Source organism: Oreochromis niloticus, linkage group LG3 (assembly GCF_001858045.2).
Source record: "Oreochromis niloticus isolate F11D_XX linkage group LG3, O_niloticus_UMD_NMBU, whole genome shotgun sequence".
Taxonomy (NCBI): domain Eukaryota; kingdom Metazoa; phylum Chordata; class Actinopteri; order Cichliformes; family Cichlidae; genus Oreochromis; species Oreochromis niloticus.
This window is the reverse complement of record NC_031967.2, coordinates 53,238,007-53,256,366: the sequence shown is the minus strand read 5'-3', so window position 1 is coordinate 53,256,366 and position 18,360 is coordinate 53,238,007. Positions and strand designations below refer to the sequence as shown.

Genomic DNA, 18,360 nt, shown 5'->3' with positions numbered 1-18,360 from the left:
AAAAGTTGTTCAATCTGCATGCTAAGCAACTAAGCTTGGCACCATGAGCTCATAAATATGGCTTTGGAGTTAACGTCACTGGAGGTGGGCCACGCCCCCTTTCCGCCATGACAGTAGGCTAGACACAGGATACAGCTTCAGCTATGGTTCGTACGTGTTGTGTTATCAGTTGCAACGTTTGATCACACGATCGTGAAGGCAAGAAGCTGGATAATGGGCTCTCTTTTCATCGTTTTTCAACCTGGAGGCAACGTGAGGGATCCCATGTATCCGATATTACTAAACAAAGACGTCAGGCTTGCATTGCAGCGGTGAGACGAGCGGATCGAGTTCTGTGCAATCCCCAGCTTTTTGTTGGTTTGGTCTCCGCATCTTCTTTCCGGTGAGTTCTAAATTAATTCATATCACTATTAAAATGCTTTTAGTGTTATTTTCAATGTGCTGAGGTCATAGATAATGAGATAAAACATGCTAATGTGTGATGCTGCAGAACCACGTCATGTCATCATGTCGACTGAGTAGCTTATGATTTAGCATTATTGCAGGCAAACCAGCATATGAAATGGATGTAACAAATCCAGACTGTGCACCAACACTGCTCATGGGCCGCTAAAAACATACTAAATTGCTCTCATTGTACACTAATCCGCACATAACTTCCAGATGAATCACACACCTGTCATGTGCACTAATTTTATCTTACAGGCTTTTATGCAGCTGCAGAGTCTGAAGGTGTGCCCCGTGCAGAAGTAATCGATGAAGATCTGACAGAAGAACAACAACAAAATTACAATGTCAAAGCTGTGGACAGCAGTTGTGTTGGACAAGTGGAGGTTGAGGTACCACCTGTAAATGTGGACAGTGGTGATCGGACAGACAGCATCACAGAAGCTAAAGGGCAGACGAAGCATTGTGTGTGCAATGAACAGGGCAGAGCAGAAATAAACACAACACTGCTTGATAAGATTGTTAAGGTTTGCTGTGTTTTGGTGAATATGTGCCCCAGTGTGGTTGTCAAACCAGCGCCAAATGAAACTTGCTCTTGTTGAGTATTCATAAAGCTGTTGTGTTGCATGTGTAGTTCATTGTAAATAATTGTACTTTGTGTGAAGTAGTTTCAATAAAACAGAAAAGAATAGTATACATGTTTTTTTTTTTTATTCTTGATCTTATCACATGTACTTAGCAAGAACATAAAAATGAAATGCAAACTATTTACATGGCAACACACAGCTGGCATCAATCTTGAACCACAAAATGAAACATTACAGGCTATTTAGAGCAGCACGTTGTTTGGAGAAGTATTTCCCAACAAGTTCAGGAAGACACACTTTAAGAAAGAACTCTTGTGCTTGCTTTAAACGTGGTTCCCAGAAATCCACATCAGGGAAGATGCGTATGACAGAAGGTCTCTCTGTGTCCACACAACGAGGTCACAGTGCAGTTTCATTCAGTCGTTGTGAGTGCAGTACCTGAAACACACAAAAACCACTTTTAATAAAAGGTCTGTAATGAACCAAGGCTAATATAGATGGTTTGGCTGTACGTGCAAATCAAAAACTGTAACAAGGAAGTTGTTTAGAAAGTTATCATGTTCAAACCGACTTACCTTTGTCTTAACGACAACGTACAGTTGTCGCAGCGTGGAGGCATAAAGATGGACAAATCTTGCACCCAGCCGTTCGTGAATTGGAAGTTGTTCAATCTGCATGCTAAGCAACTAACCTTGGCACCATGAGCTCATAAATTAGCACCCACGCCTGTCCAAATATGGTCACTTCTGCTTACAAACAACAACAAAAAAAACTACAACAATGTGGTGACATCATTGATGCTAAAATGTGACCAAAACCAGAGGGTGTCATCACACATGCTGCATCCATCTTTAAAATGTTTGTGGACCTTAACAGACGGGTCATGACAGATTTGAGGAACCTCCAGGATTTGGATCAGGCAGTTTAGATCCATTCATCTTACTCTCTGCTCCAGGTTTTTGCAGCATCACAGGTAGAAGGATCCTGATATGAGTCTCCTCATTTGGGGTCTCTCTGTGGACATGTCATGCTCTCCACTTTCAGTCTCCATGTCTGAGTGGGTTTTCTATAGATACTATGCAAACACAAAGATGTATTTTCTGTGCCAGTTTTACAAAATACTCTGGACTGACAGAGCAGTCTGTCTCTTTAGTGGATCATTCCCAGGTTGAAATAGTTTTTACACACAGATGTTGCTTTTTCTTCCTGCTTCTGTGTTTGTGTAGCACATGTTTGGGCAACAGGGGGCAGCCACCTTTAAGGATTGAAGGGTTTGTTCATTTATTAAAGAGAAAGCCCCAGAGTGTTTAAAAAAAAAAAAACTTCATTCATGAAGAATAGGAACATACATTTGTTAAAATTATCTAAACATTTGTAGAGAATCTCTAAATCTGAAAAATTCGTTCCATGTAATGTCAGCGTTTTCCATCAAGCAGTGGATGTTATCATGATTTCATAGAGTAAATATTAACTTCTTTCCCATGCAGAACCATTCCTGCACTGCAACAACACATCTGGACGCTTTAGCTGTTTTCTGCACCATTCTTGACAGAAATAAAGACAGACTTTTACTGAGATGTTTCATTGGTATGTGATCTGAGGCCGTAAAATATGGAATAAAGTTAAGAAGAAAGGACAGGTGCAGAATTGAAATGAGGCTCATGGAGGTGTCAGAACATTGGATCACCGACCCAGGACCGTGACACTTGGCTGTGCAGAGCAGCTGGGAAGTGGACCTGAGCAGAGAGTCCAGAGTGTGGAGAACTAATCCGAGCAAATAAAGAGTGAAATCCAGGTTCAGGCCTGAGCAGGAGAGCTGAGGAGGTGAAGTTGAACACTGAGGCGGAGCACAGTGGAGGGTGGATGAAAGGCTGCAGGTTTGGTTATCAGATGTGGACGAGATGACAAACTTTTACTGTTCTAATTTTACAGTAATATTGTTTTTAAATGTGCTTTAGTTGTGAAGTCAGTTTTACAACAAAGACAATCAGCTGTGTAACTTTTCTTTATTGGACTGCTTGTATGAGTGCAAGCATAAATAACACTGTAAGTGCACACTCTCCTTTTTTATGTTATATATGTTTATATATATATATATATATATATATATATATATATATATATAAACGTATATAGATAGATAGCTAGATAGCTAGATGTATTTTTTTAATTAATCCCAAAATAAGTAAAGTGCCTCCTTTAAAGACTGTTTCCTGTCCAGTCAGTGCTCTGGCATTGATCCTGTGTTAGTCAGTATAACTGAACATAAGATTAAATATTAGACCGACTTCATGCTCTGATCTTAAAGTCATCAGGCTGTCTCCATCCGTATCTTCTGCTGTTCTCGCTTGCCATCTGCCTGCTCTACCTCCATCTTTACTGTGTTATCTCTGTGAGATAACATTACCTGTTTACCTGACCCTTACATTTCGTCTGCTGTGGCAGTCATCAGGTTGTCCAAGGGCTAATGTCACAATCATAGATATCATTATAAGCTGTTTTTCTTGAAATGGTTTTATATTTTTGTAAAGTGTTCCTGCAAATATTTCACAATAAAAGCTTCAGGCAGAAATGACTTGTTTACCTCTATCGAAATGGGGGTTATATATCAAATAAATAACTTACCTGTTTAACAAGTATCTTTATGACTGTGTTATCTTTGTGGACACTTAAAGTATATTTATAGGTCTGTGATGTTGTATTTGTTAGTTTCTACTGCACTTTTAGTCCGAGCTCTCTGGAAAAAGACACTTTTACTGTTGATGACACTTTTTATCTGGAGAACGGGATATCCTTTCTGGCTCAAAATGACCTCATATCATTCATGAGAGATGTTTGACATGTTTTCCCAACAAGTCATTTCTAACAGTTTAAAATCCTGCAAGCATTTTTTGGCACAACACCGTAAAAAACAAACAAAAAAAACCCCCCAACAACTTTTAAGGTGGACTTGATGATGTTACTCTCTGGATGAACTGATACCTTGAATATGTTTAAATGTCATAATGAGACCTTCCACCCTCTAAGTTCCTGCTCGAAAAGCATCTTGTGTGTCACTGATTTTTAACTGAATTATGGGGAAATCCAGTTATTCACCAGAAGGGCCAGTGGCGGTTTTTTACATGGGCAATATGGGCAGTTGCCCAGGGTGGCATTGTGGTGGGGGCCAACAAACACAAAAACACCACACATCATGATATACACTTATAACTTGTAATGTGTGCTAATGTCATAATGTGTTTTGTAAATTCTATCACACACATATACGCGAAAAGTGAGCGTGAGGGTCCTCGGTGCACCTGCTTGTGTCATGGTCTGCAGTGGGTGGCCGGAATTTCCATAAGGCTCCTGAACTTACCTGGGATCCGCCCCTGGGCAGGGCCAACTCCTCCAGCTCCTGCACACCTGGAGCCTATTGCAGGCAATCAAGCCAGAGGGATTTAAGCAACACATTGATGTTCATTCACTGCCAGTTCGTCATCAACTCATGTTGGTAACAGGCCTTATGCTTCAAGTTCTCGCTGTGATTTATCTTACTAACAATACCTTCTTGTGCTGCAGTTGCTGGTTTCACCTTGCCTCACGCGCTACCTCTGGACTCAGGATACCAAGCAAACATTTTGAAAATCACTCTGTGCCTCACCTGCCTGCCCTCCTGCCATCACACTGAAGACCCCGGATCTCAGGTCAGCCTTGTCACACCACTCAGCCCCCCTGGATTCTCATCACCCCCCTCTCAACACTCTATGTCCCCAACTGCAAGTAAGAATTGCTACTCTTACAACTTATCACTCCAGAGCTACCTCCACTACCTCCCTAACTCCACTGTCTTCTCTCTTCAGTGTGACTGTTCTCTGCTCAGCTCCACTCTGCATCTCAGGCCCTGTTCCCTCGCCCTAGCCACGCCACGTCAAACTCCACGTCTTATCGTTTTTTGTCCTTGCTACGTTTCTTGCACTCCAGCCTAATAAATTATTGTTACATCATCTGCTGTCTCAGCTCTGGGTTTCTGCACCTGAGTCCTGTTCTGTACAGACCACTCGGTCCCGTGACAGTACGAACTGGCCAGAAAATGGACTCAGCAGACCCAGTACGTGCAGCAGTCTCCAAGCAGGGAGCCATTTTAGGGGCTCATGAGCAAGCATTGCAGGCCCTCGACACCCGGTGCCAAGCCATAGGCGAGACTCAGGCCAAGATCTTAGCTTCCCTGCAGGAAATTCAGTCAGCTCTTTCCACTGCTCCGTACCCATCCTCTGCGTCTCCTGCACCCGTGGCAGAACCTTTCCAGTCTTCCCCAGCTCCAACCCCTTCAGGCTCCGTTTTCCGCGATGCTGCATTCCCAGAACCAGAGCCTTACTCCGGGGAGCAGGGTCGCTGTACTGCCTTTCTACTAAAATGTTCTCTCGCATTCACGCATTCTCCCCGTTCTTTTGCTAGCGATTCTGCTCGGGTAGCATATTTGGTGGCTAAGCTTCAGGGCAAGGCACTGTTATGGGCTGAGGCTTACCTGTCGGCTCATCCACTCCCAACCTGCTCGTACGATGATTTTCTGTGTGAGTTTAAAAAGACCTTTACTCATCCAGAATCTGAGGGCAGTTCTGATGAAAGGTTGCTAAGGTTACAGCAGGGGAGCTGGAGCGTCGCAGAGTTCATTATTGACTTCCGTACCGCAGCCGCTGAGGCCAATTGGCCCGATCATGCCCTTCGGGGAGTGTTCCGTCATGCCTTAAGCGATGAGCTCAAAGACCAGCTAGCTTCCCGCGATGAGCCCAAGTCTTTTGAAGACCTGGTCTCCCTTTCCCTTAGGATAGATAATCGTTTGAGGGAAAGGGAAGCTGAAAAGAGTCATACACATCGTAAACCCGCGCCTCGTACTTTTTCACTTCCTCCGCCATCACGTCCAGTGTCCACGTCCGCCCCCGTTTCCGTAGAAACGGACACCGCTCCGGAGCCTATGCAAATCGGCCGCTCTCGTCTCACACCTGAGGAGAGACAGCGACGGCTTCGGTCAGGTGCGTGTTTTTACTGCGGCTCAGTAGAGCATAGGTTAGCACAGTGCCTGGTTCAGCCAAAAGACTCCGCCCGCCGGTAATTTCGGGGATACAGGTGGGCGGATCCTCTTTCAGTTCCAAACCCCGGTTAATTCTACCAGTCTCCCTTTGTCTAAATCAGGTTTCTCACCCTCTCCACGCTCTCGTTGATTCCGGAGCGGAGCAAAATTTAATAGATTTAGCTCTCGCTAGACGCCTTCAGTTGCCACTCAAAACACTCGATCCTCCCATCCCTGTTACTGCATTAAACAATCAAATATTTTCTCAGATAACCCATCAGGCTGGCCCAGTAACCCTTGTCACCTCTGGAAACCACCGTGAAGCCATCACTTTGTTCACTCTCCTCTCCCCATTCACCACTCATCCTAGGCTACCCCTGGCTAAAGAAACACAACCCTCACATAGACTGGTCTGGGAGTAAAATCGCTAGTTGGAGCCTTTTTTGTCTAGCTCACTGCCTCACGTCCGCCCTACCGCCAGGTACCCCTGACACTAACACCTCAGACACAGATCCGGTCGACCTCACCCTCGTCCCACCTGAGTATCATGACCTCCAGGAAGTTTTCAGTAAAGACAAAGCATCATCTTTGCCACCTCACAGACCTTATGACTGCGCTATCGACCTTCTACCTGGTGCTCCGCTTCCCTCTAGCCGGCTATTCAACATCTCCAGACCTGAAAGAGAGTCGATGGAAAAGTATATCCACGAGTCACTAGCTGCAGGTATCATCCGCCCATCCTCCTCTCCAGTAGGCGCCGGCTTCTTTTTTGTGGAAAAGAAGGATAAATCACTCCGTCCATGCATTGACTACAGAGGGTTAAATGAAATCACCATTAAAAACAAATATCCTTTACCCCTTATCAGCTCAGCCTTTGAACCCCTCCATGGAGCCACCATATTCACCAAACTGGATCTCCGCAATGCCTACCACCTTGTCCGCATTAGGGAGGGGGACGAATGGAAAACGGCTTTCAATACGTCCCTAGGTCATTTTGAGTATTTGGTCATGCCGTTTGGGTTAACCAATGCCCCAGCTGTCTTTCAGAACCTGGTCAACGACGTGCTCCGTGATTTCCTGAACCGGTTTGTCTTTGTTTACCTTGATGACATACTCATTTTCTCCAAAACCCCCCAGGAAGACCATGTCCACGTCCAAGCAGTTCTCCAACGCCTCCTGGAAAACCGACTTTACGTCAAAGCCGAGAAATGTGAGTTTCATGCACAATCCGTCACTTTTCTTGGCTATATATTCGCAGGAGGGCAGGTGAAGACTGATCCAGCCAAGATCCGCACCATTCTGGAGTGGCCCACGCCCACATCACGCAAGCACCTACAACGTTTCCTCGGCTTTGCCAATTTCTACCGGAGGTTTATTCGCAACTACAGCCAGGTAGCCACTCCTCTCACTACACTCACATCCACCAAAAGACAGTTCATCTGGACACCTGAAGCTGAGGCAGCATTCAGTAGACTCAAACGACTATTTACCTCAGCTCCTGTATTGTGTCACCCAGACCACTCCAAACCATTCGTTCTGGAGGTAGACGCATCCGACGTTGGCGTCGGAGCGGTCCTCTCACAGCATTCAGGTCCCAAGGCCAAGTTACACCCATGTGCATTTTTTTCGCGTCGACTCTCGTCAGCTGAACGCAACTATGATGTAGGAGACAGAGAGTTGCTGGCTATTAAGTTAGCCCTGGAAGAGTGGCGGCACCTATTGGAAGGAGCTGAACACCCATTCACCATCTTCACAGATCATAAAAACCTTACTTACCTCAAAACTGCTAAGCGTCTAAACGCCCGCCAGGCCCGTTGGTCTCTGTTTTTTGATCGCTTCAAGTTTGCCATCTCTTTCCGTCCAGGTTCCAAGAACACAAAGGCCGATGCCCTGTCTCGTCTTTATGACCCAGATGTTGAACCCACCGAACCAGCTCCTGTGCTTCCTACCTCCTGCCGCGTAGCATTTTTGTCCTGGGACATAGAGGAATCCATCCAGCGAGCGTTACAGGATGAACCAGACCCTGGCACGGGTCCTCCAGGCCGCCGCTTCGTTCCCGCAGCAACCCGTTCGGCTGTAATTAAGTGGGCACATACCTCCCGGTTTTCCTGCCATCCTGGAATCGGCCGCACCATCGCACTACTACGTCGTCACTTCTGGTGGGCAACTCTGGAACGTGATGTGTGGGAATACGTCTCTGCTTGTGACGTGTGCGCCAGGAACAAGACCCGAAATCAGCGACCCTCCGGTCTTCTACAACCTCTAGCCGTACCTTCTCGTCCTTGGTCCCACATTTCCCTGGATTTTGTCACTGGACTGCCTAGGTCAGCAGGTAAAACAGTAATACTCTCTGTAATCGACAGGTTTTCTAAAGCAGCTCACTTCATTGCCCTGGAAAAACTACCCACTGCCACGGAAACCGCAAGACTGATGGTTGACCACGTCTTCAAACTCCACGGAATTCCTGCCGAGGTCACTTCTGACAGGGGACCTCAATTTACATCCCAGGTTTGGAAGTCTTTCTGCTCTGCTCTAGGTGCACAAGCCAACCTCAGTTCTGGTTATCACCCTCAAACCAATGGACAGACTGAAAGGCTCAACCAAGAACTAGAGTCCATGCTCCGCTGCATGGTTTCCCATAACCCGGCTACTTGGTCAGCACATCTCCCATGGGTGGAGTATGCGCACAATTCTCATGTTTCTGCATCTACTGGTCTCTCCCCGTTTGAAGTGTCCCTAGGCTATCAGCCTCCCCTATTCCCTGAGGAAGAGGCTGATTTGGCTGTGCCTTCCATCCAGCACCATCTCCAGCGCTGCCGCCGCGTCTGGGCTCGGACTCGGGAGGCACTGAAGAAAGCTGCTGCCCGCCACTGCCGCTATGCGGATCGTCTACGATCACCAGCTCCTCTACGATCACCAGCTCCTCAGTACACTCCAGGGCAGAAGGTGTGGTTGTCGGCTAAAGATGTTCCCCTTAAGGTTTCCTCCCGCAAGCTGGCTCCTCGGTTTATTGGGCCGTATGTCATCCACTCGGTCGTCTCGCCCTCTGCTGTGAAACTCAAGCTTCCTCCCAGTCTACGGATTCACCCAGTTTTTCATGTTTCCCAAGTCAGACCAGTATTGTCCAGTGTGCTGTGCCCACCTTCCGACCCCCCTCCTCCCGCCCGGCTCATCGATGGTCATCCGGCCTACATGGTTCAGAGGATCGTTGACGTCCGCCGCCGTGGTAGGGGTCGCCAATTTCTGGTCGACTGGGAGGGGTATGGGCCTGAGGAACGTGCCTGGGTTCCTCGCTCGTTTATCCTTGACCCTGCTCTCATCTCTAGCTTTTACAGGTCACGTCGCGGGCTGGGGACCGATCGGCCGCCAGGAGGCGTCCCTTGAGGGGGGGTACTGTCATGGTCTGCAGTGGGTGGCCGGAATTTCCATAAGGCTCCTGAACTTACCTGGGATCCGCCCCTGGGCAGGGCCAACTCCTCCAGCTCCTGCACACCTGGAGCCTATTGCAGGCAATCAAGCCAGAGGGATTTAAGCAACACATTGTGTTAGGTCTAATTGTTGAATGTTGCCATTGTGTTTCTTAAATTTGTACAGTCTTAGTTCAAGCAGTATTATCAAAGCTATTCCTTTGATCCTGAGCACCTCTAACCACTTTGTGTTGGGGGAGGTTTTATTGCAGATACATCCTATCTGGAAGATCTACTTCCTTTGATGTAAGCTTCCTGCGTTTACGACCCTTTGGTCAGCAGGAGGTCTCTCTCACACACACACACACACACACACACACATACCTGCATATACATACATACAGTGCCTTGTCTTTGTAACCAAAGGGGGTTGCGAGGGGAGGTGTTTTGTAAACTATTGTTTGAAGTTTGTCAATAAAAGCCAGCGAGAGGAGGCCCTCATCGGGGTCACTTCCATGCTGGACATAGACGAGGCCTCCCTTGCGCAAGTAATCGATCGATCGCTGACTGTCTTGTTTTCATTCATGATGAATAAGTCTCTAGAACTATCGGGGTTTGTGGGAACAGACCCAACATTTATTTGGTCCTTCGGAGCCGGAGCCTAACACATCGCATCCACCGCGGGGAGAGGGAGAGGACGCCACCGCAACGTCTGGGATGATGGACGGAAAGTCCTGGTGCTTTGTTTGTCACCAGGCCGGATAATTTGCGTCTGAACTCCCCTCGGGATGGATGGCGATTAACGGGATACAGAGACTCTTCCCATGAACGGAAACAACACGAACAGTGAGTACAGAAGGCCTTAGAGAGCGGCTACGTGACCCTGCGTTGATCGCAGGTACAGGAGCGCGCTAGCCGCGTGAGAGAGACGCAGGCTTCTCCGCCGTGTGGGGCGTGGAGATAACCTAGGTTCGGTAGCTCCGCCGTGAGGAGTGTTCGGAATCTCCGCCATTTGGGGCGTTTGGAGAGTGTCCGACGGTTGAATTCTCCGCCATATGGGGCGTTTGAGAGTTTTCAACAGAGCGCGCTAGCTGTGCGTGTAGACGCAAGCGATAGGCCTATGTTGTGTGTGTGTGCGGGCCAGACGTGGTCTGCGTGAGTGTGGCTGATTGTTGTCTTGTGTGAGAATAAAATGTGTAAGGCTGCCTTAGAAGGGGATGTAAAATTTATGGAGAAATATTCACCGGGCAGCATGCAGTATGTAGGTTGTTGGTGTATTTGAAGGGATATTAGTGGAAGTTCAGTGTAAAATGCTTGTAGAAAGAATAACTAAGTGCAGCAGGTAAAACGGGGACAGCTAAGCAGAGGAAGGAATTGCAGTTAGCAGTCGCTAAGTTGTGGAACAACACCGTGGAAAAGCATTAGAAAGAGCAAGAATGTTAGCAGAAAAAAAGAGCCAGAGAAGAGCGTGAGAGGCAGAGGTGGAGGAGAGACTAAACGCTGAGTATGGAGAGGCATTAGGAGCAGCGTTGAGTCCAAAACAGACTAGGCAGGAGAGGAGACAGAAAGGAAAGAAAGTGAACATAAACGTTGCAACCACATATCCATCCGTGATACAACAGAAAAAAAAAAAACACATGGTGTTTAAGTCTGCCTTGAAAGAGGATGAAATACACTGCAAAGTTTTATTGGGCAGCACGTGGTGTGTGGATCGTTGATGAATGAAGTGAAATTGTGCTCTAAGCAGAAGTGAGTGTGAGTGTGTCTGACGTCACGGTGTGTGTGAAAAGGTATCCAGCTGGGGCAGACGTGATTCTGCAGGTCACCTGCCCAGCGGACAAAGAAATAACATAATTTGTGTGGTGAATGATAGCACGAAGAGTGTTTGGTGTTTCTCAGCCTGAAACAGCTGTAATGCTACTTTCTGTTTGAGAGAGAGAGAGGGAGGAGAGATGACTGCATCATAGAGGAAAACAGAATGCTGATGAGGGGTTTTAACTGAGTGAGCTGATTGTGAGTTTCTGGTGTATGAAGAAGTTTTACCACGGCAAACATTTTTTTGGTTACATGAGAAGAAACTTATTATGTGATGAGACAACAGGGTTATGCTGTATGTTGTGTGTGTGTGACTGATTGGATGAATGTTTGAGATTGATCTAGCTGTTGATTTGTCTTTTGTTACTAAGTTGAGCCTGCCAAATGGGTTGTTACGATTTATCCCCCTGGCATGAAGAACACGTGTCATGACTTAACAAGGTCTTTCTTTCCTTTGCTTTCCTTTCTTTTTTATTTTGTTACTTTCATGGTGCACTGAAGGTTTCGGTTGATGATCTCTGTTTGAGCAGGCATGCACGATTAGAACAGAAGCGCTATACGACTCGTCGTCGAGAAAACTGTTGCAAAAGTGAGTTTCTCCAAAAGATTAAAATGGGCTCGGGAGAAAGCCACTTATTTGGGACAATCAGAAAACAAGTCCCTGCCAAAAAGGATTCAGAGAGGGAATCCAATTTGGAGTTTTTCTTTTTCCTTTTGAAATGACGTTATTTTGCTGTGGGTGAAAATGAAAATGCGACGATAAAATTCCACAATCAGCAAAAAGAAAGAATGGATGACTGTGTGAATGAGTGAGAATTTTAAAATAAATGGGGAACTAACTAACTGACTGACAAAAGCTGACAAGACTGACTGACAACACCATTGTGTGAGGTTAACCCCCACCTGACGAAGGTGTGGATGCATCTCTGTGTGTGTCTGTTGCAGGAGCAGAAGGAGACCACAGGAGGAAACTTGGGTCACATGACTATGTGAACTCTGCAAATTTAACCTTTTGGTTTAAAATTTTCTGTGTCTGTGAATTCACCATGGGTGTGTTATTAACTACTTTGTGTTGCTCACAGAGATTACTGTGAGAAAGAGTGTATACGAATGCGCAGCGCTAACATTAACATTTCTTTTTACAGCAGATGGTTAATCATGTGATTTGATCATGTGATTTATAGCAGGACACAACTTAATGTGTTTTTTCTACCACAGGATTACTGAGATTTTGTGTGAAGAAAACTGTGGTTACAGGCTGTGTGTTGATGATGAAATTACACTGTGTTGTGGAGAAAATATGAATGTTACAGGGGAGAAGTGAATACAGTTTGAGACATACTGTGATGAAACCATTGTTACTTTTTCCACAGCGAGTGTTAACTTTATGACTTTTCACAGCTTCTCTGGAATCTGGATGGCCCACGCCTGACCACCAGGATGAACTGTGTGTTAATGTTTGTTTTTCTTTAAGAGTGCTTGTAAAGGATTCAGCACAGACAGACAAGTGACAATTGAACAACTGTGCAGTGGTTACAGAATAGTTGAATATGGGGCTCATTAGCTGGCCACTACTGAGCTCATAGTGATAAAATGAGTGGAGTGACATTGCTTAAGGAAAGTCACCGATTAAATTGTGGAATAAATTGGGATGATTCATGATTTGGGACAAATTGTGATAATAATAGTGATTTAATGATTGGAGAAAACCTGCACATGATATTTGTCTTTTATGCTGAATACCTTATTACTCATATGATCTATAGCCGGTTGAAAATGTGAAGTTTGATTTAACAGATTTGTCTTCCAGGATACAGGCTCCAGGTGGAGCTGAGAGTTAGACAAGCTAAACATTTAATTGCTGACTAATGTTTTTACACAGGGTTACAGCTTGGAGTGAAGCTGCTCCAAGGGACAAACCCTGGAGATTGTTTTAGGGAGAATGTGCAACATTCTTGTACATGTCTCATTGGGGAGTTGACACGTGGCGGAAGCCATGTGGCAAGAGGAGTGTCATTTTAATTTGCAGATGTCGTGAGATGCCATGACGAGAGAAGTGACTGAGAGGATCGTCCACAAGACGGAAGCTGAGGCCTGGAGAGAGTCTTCAGGAGGATCAGAGATCGCCTTCAGCACAGAGAGCTGTGCTACTGAGCTTCCAGGAGATCATCATGAGGAGACTCTGCACAGCAAAATCTTAAAATAAAATGAAAGAGTTTCGACGTTGACGTTGAGGAAGACAACTAAGGTGTACGACGTGCTCTGCCTTTAAAATCTTCAGCAACGTTGAATCATGAGGATTTGAGGGAGCGTGCCAGGCTCCATAAGTGACAGCGCAGAGGAGGTCCAGCGATGGACTTGTGGTTCTGTGAACAGCATAAATGCCAGGTGACTGTGATATAACTAACAGCACTTTTTTTTTTTTTTTTCCACAAGTGAAGCCAGTAACTTACTATCCTAACAGATTAGCTCTAGTTGCTTGTGCTTTACCTCCATGCGTGAGATCAGTATGTGCAGCAGCTTAAGCTGTACAATGTTTCAGGAAATAGTTTATTTCACCTTTTGACATTGTTAGTTTCACACGAGGTAGATGTCTACTACTGCAGACTAAAATTACATTTCCGTCACCTACAAGACACTTGTCTTTAATGTTACTGTTACTCTCACAACCACATATAACCATAAAGTGATGCATAATTCTGAATCCGTCAAACCTTTTGCCAACGAAGGAAGAGGGCACTTCTCATGAGTGTAGACAGCGCGTAGAGAGGAGTATAAGCCGAGGGATGACTTAACAGATGTGCCACTTGGTGAGGGAAAGGTTTGGTTTGTTGGTGGTTGAGTTCTACAACAGTAGAGGGACAGACTAAAACGGGTTTACTGTAGTAGATGGTGAGAAAGTTATTTATGCAGGACAACTAGCATGTTTTATATTTGCTTGAGTAGCAGAGATGCTAGCTTTAATGGAAGTGTCTAATTCTGCAGAGAAATAAGATGTGACGATATACACTGATAGCCAGTATGCATTTGCTACATTACATTTCTTTGTGGTACAGTGGGTGAGATGAGGTGTGACAGCCTCTACAGGGGAACCTGTAGAACATGCCAAACTCTTGCAAAATCTGCTGGAGGCAGAGTTATTACCCAGTAGAATTGCCGTTTGTAAATGTGTAGCACACATGTGAGGGAAAGATCCCGATGCATTAGAGAATGCTTTTGCAGATAAGATCGCGAAAGAGGCAACTTTAGGAGAACATGGTGTTAACGTTTTAGCAGTGCACCGCCAGCAGACGTTGGCTATTATGCGGGATGCACTGGCAGACATGCAGGGCCACTCATCTACTGCAGGGAAACAGTTGTGATTTACAGTAGGAGCGAGCCTGTAGGATGGTGTTTGTTATCTGTGTGATAAACCAATACTGCCTTAGACTTTGTATAAGACTGCTGCTATTTTGCGCCATGGGCTTTGCCATGTCGCAACAGGAGGGAGATAATGAGTAGTTTATACTTTAACATTAAATACCCTTTAAAAAAAATTTTGCAGGTCATGTATGATATGTTGCAAGCATAATTCTCGGGGTAATTTCAGACCTAAGAGAGGGAAATTCCCCAGACCCAGTCACCCATTTCAAGTTACTCACATGGACTATAGAGCTGTCCAGCTGTAATAACTATGAGTACTGTTTATTGATAGTGTCCTTTTTCAAAGTGGGTAGAAATTGTACCAACTAGGGAAGCAGATGCCATTTCGGTTGCCAAAGCAATATGCAAGAATATCATTTGGGACATGGGATTCCTGAGACCATTTATAGTGATAATGGTCCACATTTTGAAAATGAAGTGATTAGATTGATGGCACAACATCTAGGGATAACACTAAAAACATCATTGTTCATATCACCCATAAAGTGCAGGGTTGGTAGAGAGAACTAATGGAACAGTAAAGTTAAGACTTTGGAAGAGACACGCAGGACATGGTTAGACTGTATAGAATTAGTTAGGAGGTATACGAATGTACATGAGGATTACTCCAACAGAGAATGGTCTGACTCGTTGAGATTATATATGTTAGAGCATTTAGAGTTCTAGTCTTCTGTAGTGATGATAGGAGAGCAGAAGAGAGAGCATATTAGCAGATTAGATGCTTAAAATGTTTAAAAGTAAAGAAGTCTTGAGAACAAATGATCTGCCAGATGGTTCTGTTTCTCCGCAGGAGCAGAGTCTGAAGTCTGGAGATTGGATGTTAAGCCCATGGAGAGGAAGTGCTGGTCCAGACCACGGTGGGAAGGTCCATATCGGATGCTGCTGACGACGACCACAGCAGTGAAGATTGCTGGAAGAAACACTTGGATACATCAAGCGCACTGCAAGAAGGTGACACACATCCAGGCCAGCTCGGGGTAAGTGGCAGGAAGACCGGGTACAAAGGGGGGGGAAAGCCTCCAGGGCCCCTCGTCTCAATCCGGTGAAGAAACCAACTGAGCCACAGGTACTCATCAGATGGCTGGGAATGTGCTGTGCGCCTTCTTCTGCCTGTGGACCCAGAGTGGGATGACAGGAGCGCACTGGGACAGAGCAAACCACACCCAGTACCCGCATGGGGTTTTCAACCAACTATTGGTGGCAGTTTGTGAATACAACCGCTCACATAAAGAACGAGACCAATGGTTATGCTTGTGAAGCCACTGTCTACACATTCTTCTGGACTGTGGCCATATAGCATCACTGAGAGTGAGACAGTTTGTTGGTTGCCGTAGCAACACATCCAGGAGTAAACATACTTGGAACACTGCCAACTTTTCAACTTCTGAACCTGACGGTTGATTCACCAGTAGCCGGGAAGGTGAACTGCTCTGGTATGACAGACCTGCTAGTCCGACTCCAAGTATTAGACTTGCTGCAGGACATTGAACAGCTAAATGAACTGGAAATAGGCCAGTTGCCTATGTGTATGAAGAGCAATGGATTAGTCCAAGTTGGAGATTTACCATGAAATCTGAGCAACGTCACCTATTCTTTGTGTCCTCTGCAAGAAGGATGCAAACAGAGAAGCCTTTTGTCTACATTTACATCATGAACACTTCTAAGCTGGTTGAGGTTTTGAGCCAAGAAGATCAAAACACCTTGATCCAATTTCCTTTACAAAGGTTTTCCTGTGGTGACAACAGGACAGGAGAAGTTGTAAATGCGGATAATTTACCAGTTGACTCTAACCCCCACAGGATGCCTACAGTGAGAAGATTTGGGGGTTGATAGGAGTCATAAAGAAGGGTGTTGACCAGGCTACAGCTTTGAAGTTAGCTGAGAGCCACATGGACAAACAATAAAGTCAACTGATGTGTTTGAATGTCTATGTCTGTATACAGTTGTATTGTAGTGACACATGATTTTTGAGAATGTTGATTCTTCTTGTTTGACTGTTACATTCAGTTGTTTACTTGCAGGAATACATAATGAATTGCACGACAGGAGTAGATGCACCACAAGGCTGGATAACTTGGTGAATGTCTGGTCCTTGGTGGCATCTTCTTTTGAAAATATTAATTCCTGTTTTTGGAGTGTTGATACTGATTTGCTTACGTATAGGATGTAGTTTACTGTGTATGAGATCAATGAGAAGCAGGTTAACTGCTTACATGTATTAACTGTGAACTTTTGCATCGATAGAAGGTGAATGAAGAGGAGTTGTGTATGAATGAAATCTACACTGACACTGTCCAAACAAAGGGTGCATAAGTTGAAATTTAAGTATATACAATGACAAAAAGGGGGGAAATGTTAGGTCTAATTGTTGAATGTTGCCATTGTGTTTCTTAAATTTGTACAGTCTTAGTTCAAGCAGTATTATCAAAGCTATTCCTTTGATCCTGAGCACCTCTAACCACTTTGTGTTGGGGGAGGTTTTATTGCAGATACATCCTATCTGGAAGATCTACTTCCTTTGATGTAAGCTTCCTGCGTTTACGACCCTTTGGTCAGCAGGAGGTCTCTCACACACACACACACACACACACACACACACACACACACACACACACACACACACACACACACACACACACACACACACACACACACACACACACACACACACATACACATACCTGCATATACATACATACATACATACAGTGCCTTGTCTTTGTAACCAAAGGGGGTTGCGAGGGGAGGTGTTTTGTAAACTATTGTTTGAAGTTTGTCAATAAAAGCCAGCGAGAGGAGGCCCTCATCAGGGTCACTTCCATGCTGGACATAGACGAGGCCTCCCTTGCGCAAGTAATCGATCGATCGCTGACTGTCTTGTTTTCATTCATGATGAATAAGTCTCTAGAACTATCGGGGTTTGTGGGAACAGACCCAACACATTGATGTTCATTCACTGCCAGTTCGTCATCAACTCATGTTGGTAACAGGCCTTATGCTTCAAGTTCTCACTGTGATTTTATCTTACTAACAATACCTTCTTGTGCTGCAGTTGCTGGTTTCACCTTGCCTCACGCGCTACCTCTGGACTCAGGATACCAAGCAAACATTTTGAAAATCACTCTGTGCCTCACCTGCCTGCCCTCCTGCCATCACACTGAAGACCCCGGATCTCAGGTCAGCCTTGTCACACCACTCAGCCCCCCTGGATTCTCATCACCCCCCTCTCAACACTCTATGTCCCCTACTGCAAGTAAGAATTGCTACTCTTACAACTTATCACTCCAGAGCTACCTCCACTACCTCCCTAACTCCACCGTCTTCTCTCTTCAGTGTGACTGTTCTCTGCTCAGCTCCACTCTGCATCTCAGGCCCTGTTCCCTCGCCCTAGCCACGCCACGTCAAACTCCACGTCTTATCGTTTTTTGTCCTTGCTACGTTTCTTGCACTCCAGCCTAATAAATTATTGTTACATCATCTGCTGTCTCAGCTCTGGGTTTCTGCACCTGAGTCCTGTTCTGTACAGACCACTCGGTCCCGTGACAGCTTGCTGCTGTGCTGAAGTCTCACACACAACTTGTGCAATATATTGTAACGTGATGTAATGTTTGTAAATCCAAGCCAGGAGAAC

General features: G+C 45.4%; 1 long non-coding RNA gene across 1 annotated transcript; it reads left to right on the top strand.

Annotated features, from left to right (window-relative positions):
• Window positions 1–17,664: 17,664 nt before the first annotated feature.
• LOC109199332 (uncharacterized) lies at window positions 17,665–18,269 on the top strand. Its single transcript, XR_002059753.2, has 3 exons — window positions 17,665–17,708; window positions 17,782–17,982; window positions 18,063–18,269. It is a non-coding gene; the product is annotated as an uncharacterized LOC109199332 (long non-coding RNA).
• The last annotated feature ends 91 nt before the right edge of the window (window positions 18,270–18,360 follow it).